Genomic DNA, 4,687 nt, shown 5'->3' with positions numbered 1-4,687 from the left:
TGATGAGTTGAGTTTTTTCTTGAAGTTTATGATGGATTATGAAGTTTTATTTTTGGGTGGACTATTTTGTGAAGTGATTTTTAATGATTTTAACGTTTAAAGACTAAATTGTTAAAATGATAAAAGTGTTTGTATTTAGTGTGAAATAATAGTGGATAAGGACTGTTAGAAGACCATGGAATGTTGTTAGGTTGAACTTGGGTTTAAATAAAAAATGATTAATTTACATGATTAGGGCTTAAGAACTAAATTAAGTAAAAGTGAAAAGTTATGGGTAATTTTATAAATTGTCAAAAAGGTACTTAATTGCATTAAGTGATTTATTTTTACTGCTGAATTAGTTAATTGAATGAAACTATTGTGTTAGATCTAGAACGTGTGGACGATCGTGGAAAAGGGAAAATTATAAAGTAGTCCTTGTACTTTGGAAATTCTACAAATCAGTCCAGTAAGTTCGTATACTTACTTAAACTAATAATGACTTTATATTTTATGTAAATGAAATCTTACTGGGTTATATATCAAATGTTTATATTATTTTGGAATGAAAATGGAATACCGAATATACTGAATTATTGCTCAATTGAGCAAGACTTACTAAATATATTGAATTATTGCTCAATCAAGCAAGACTTACTGAATATACTGAATTGTTGCTCAATCGAGGAAAACTTACTGAATATAATGAATTGTTGCTCAATCGAGCAAAGCTTACTAAATATACTGCAATGTTGCTCAAACAAGCAAACTTACCGAATATACTGAATACTGCTCAATCGAGCAAAACTTACTGAAAATATACTGAATACTATTCCAGCGAGTAAAAATTTACTGATTATACTGAGTGCTACTCAACAAGAGTTATACACTGATTCTACTAAATGGGATCATAAGTATTGATGGTTGGAAATGAACACTGAAATATTGCTACCAACAGTACCTACTCCATAGAAATAGTGATTGCTGAGGATTCAATTTAATGAATATTCGAACGAACTTACTAAGCTTTATTTAGGCTTACCTGTTGTTGTTCATTTTGTAGATTACATTTGTGGGCTTGGAAGGGTGGATCAACGTGGAAATCACACTATCCAGGAATCTTGGTAGACTTTAATTTTGGCTGGTTTATATAGCATGTAATAGGCTATTTATATAGGTTATGACACTTATAGAGTTTTGATGTAATATACCTATGTTTGTGATGTGTTTTAAATGACTTGTGAAAAACCTACATGTTACTTAATGTTGCTTGATGGTAAAAGTATGAGATGCTTTGGTAAATTTTTAACTTAAAGTTTGCAATGAAATGGATGTTTGTTATGTATAGATATAATTTGATTGTGTTTGCAAAATTGGAAGTGAAGTGTGATGAAATGCATTGAGGTGAAATGATGGCACATTGGTTGATATAGGTTGAATTTATTTTCATGTTTAAGTGTGTTCAGAGTTGGTTTCGGCATGGAAATTGTGTATTTGAATGTGTTTAGGTACCTAAGAAAAAAGGGTGAAGTTTTAGCTTGGAATTGGACATTTTTTAGCTCAAACGACCTAGGACACGAGCTGTCATACGACCTACGACACGGCCGTGTGGTCCAAATCAGAGAGTTACAGGGTCCATGCACACGAGCGTGTGAGATCACGCACGGGCTAGGCTCTATCACATGGCCTGGACATACGGCCATGTGACCCCTAACTTGAAAATTTTTAATTTCTTCAAGAATGTTTTGATTTACTCTAAATTGATTCCTGAATGTTTGTAACTTATTCTAGACCTTTGAAAGCTCGATTTAGGACCCGAAACTGAATGATCTCTTTCATTTTGAGTGTTACTTGTAATTATGGAATTTAATTAATTATTGAATGTAATTGATTATTAATTGTTCCAACTTGTCTGGTAACATCTTGTATCTTATTCTGACAATGGAAACGGAATATGGGTGTTAAACATCATATATCACATACAAATATTCTCACATATTACCTGTCATAGCAATATCACATTCCATAATCTAACACATATATACTTCCCGAAATTTTGCTAGCTTTCGCTACATATTTGCACTATTAGCATACCATTATCACTGTCATTTGGCATGTATATCATGCCCACAACACAACATAATTCACAATAGTCATCACACATGTCTCATATCACAATATTGCATCATAGTAATTAATCCACAATTATTTACATAATCACATAATTGCCAAAATAAAGTAAGGGAAATAGAAAGCTTACACTCAGAACTTAGGATAGGGGTTTAGGTTATTCTTAAGTTCCCAATTAACACTATGAATCATGTCTACAAGTAGTGATTCCAAACATTCACCAAATACACTTTTGTCGAAATGCTGAAAGCTCAAACTAGCCTTTCCTTAACTCGTAGATGGACTTAATGAATCTGAAGCTTTAACACAATAATTCACACAACAACACATTCAAAAATTAGTTAAAGACTCAACTCAAGCAATAAAAAACATAAGTCTAAGCTAAGTTCTCAAGTAACCAAAACCTTCAACATAACAAATTTAAATTTAAATTATCTCGGTCTATACTTAATCTTTTTACCTAAAACTGATTCTATTCATCTAATTATTCACCTACGATTAATTCTCAACCTTTAAATTACTCAAAACTACCCAATTCATAGTATCAAAATTTTCGACATATTTATGGAAATTTTCAAGAAAATTCATTAAAACGTTGGAAATATTCAACAAAACTTTAAAGTAATTAGAAATATTCTAATCATGTCAAAACTAATTGAAAAACACTTTGAAACCATGTTTTTACCCAAAATCCTGAAATCCGTCATTAATGACCTAATTTTCGACTTCTGTTTAAAACATGAGATTTAACGGCTAAAAAATCAATTTAAAAGATCAAATAACATCAAAAACTAATAAGGAATCGAATTGTTACCTTATTTGACGAAAAATCAAATGTTTGATCGAAAACTCGAAAAACCCAAAAACTTAACAATGGAGGAATTTATGGTGTTTTGAGTTCTTTTTCTTGAAATACTATGGAAGTTTAATGTTGGGAGAACGAAAGAAATCAAGGGAATAAAGTTTGGGAATCAAAATTAAATGGAGAAGAGACTAATGTGGGTTTTATAAAGATGGAGGGGAAAATTGGGTGAAAATTAAAATTTTGTTTAATTGCCTTTTAAAAACTCATAATTTAGACCATATTACAGCTCAGTCCTTATTTCAAAATTTAAAATGTTTTAAACATTATTTTCAAAAATCTTTTCAATTTTCAAAAAGCCATAAACAAACAATTTCGGGTTACCACAATTCAAAATTTCTGAACCCATTCTGAGCCAAAATTCTTGATTTACCCTCAAAACTTCTCAGCTCAATTTTGGGGTGTGACATGATTGAAATTATTTTAACTTTATTTAAAGGTTGATTTAAAAATTTTCTAAGAGTTCAAAGTAATAGGTTCAGAATTTTAACTTTTATTTAAAAACGCTTTAATTTGTTATATCAAAATATATTATCAAATAAAGCTTGGTATAACATTAGTGTTACCTATTAATTGGATTTTAATTTAGATGAAAAATTATCAAAAACCCATTAATTTTATTAAATAGAAAAATTATTATGAGAGTATTTTTATAATTTTATATTTTGTGTAAAATCTTTAAAAAAATACACTTGATAGGATTTAATTTACCAATTCAACCAAAACCTCATTTATTCTTTATATCAATTTTTTATAAGTATATTTGTTACATAAAATCTTCACCCACATTATGTGTTTGTAATAATCTAGTATTCATTACATGCTTGATTTAGTTGGTGTCACCCATTAATCGAGTCTCAACTTAGTTAGGAAGTTACTGAACGTTCATTCCTTTTACAAAGTAAGAAATATTTTTACGAGGATTTTTTTTTATATTTTATACAAAATTTAGAAAAATACACTTACACAATGAGAATCAAGCATAAGACACCATAGACTTCAATGACTCAACCTTATCATTTCAACCAAAACCTCATTTGTTTTTTATATCATTTTTTGAATCAAAATAGTTTGGGTTAGAGTGAAACTAATTGGAACCAAAACAAAAAATATGCAAAAATTTAAAAATTCTAGAAACAGGGATTACAAGGTCACGTGCACCTTAAAAAGCTTCTAAAACAAGGCAAATTTTCTTCTAACACTTAGGTTCCAATCCAAATCAAAATCAACCATTTCCATACTTTAAAAGCACATTTAAACAAGCTTAAAACATGCTAAAATAATCAACCTAAGTGCCTAACCAATGTGTCCTCATTGACACCGCAATTCAATTATCAACCTGAATTCACATGACACATCAACTAATGTGCATTCAAATTCATAAGTTCATATGTGAAACTCATGCCAAACCTATCATTTCTTCTTAATCATTCACATCTATTCACACCATGATTCAAACATTTAAATTAGGTTTATATCACATGACCAAAACAACTCTATATGAACATATTCACACCAAGATTAAAGACACATACACAAGTAAACTTATACCAAGCTTAAAACATAACATTTGTAATAAGTATCTAAACATATACAAAAGCACCTATTACATGCCATATAACCCAAAATAAATGTATCAAAATCTAGCAAAATGTATCTGGATAGTGTGATCTTCAAGTTGATTCGATCGTCTGACTCTACAAAACGTTATCTATA

Source organism: Gossypium hirsutum, chromosome D12 (genome assembly GCF_007990345.1).
Source record: "Gossypium hirsutum isolate 1008001.06 chromosome D12, Gossypium_hirsutum_v2.1, whole genome shotgun sequence".
NCBI classification, from domain to species: Eukaryota; Viridiplantae; Streptophyta; class Magnoliopsida; order Malvales; family Malvaceae; genus Gossypium; species Gossypium hirsutum.
This window is presented reverse-complemented; position numbering follows the sequence as displayed.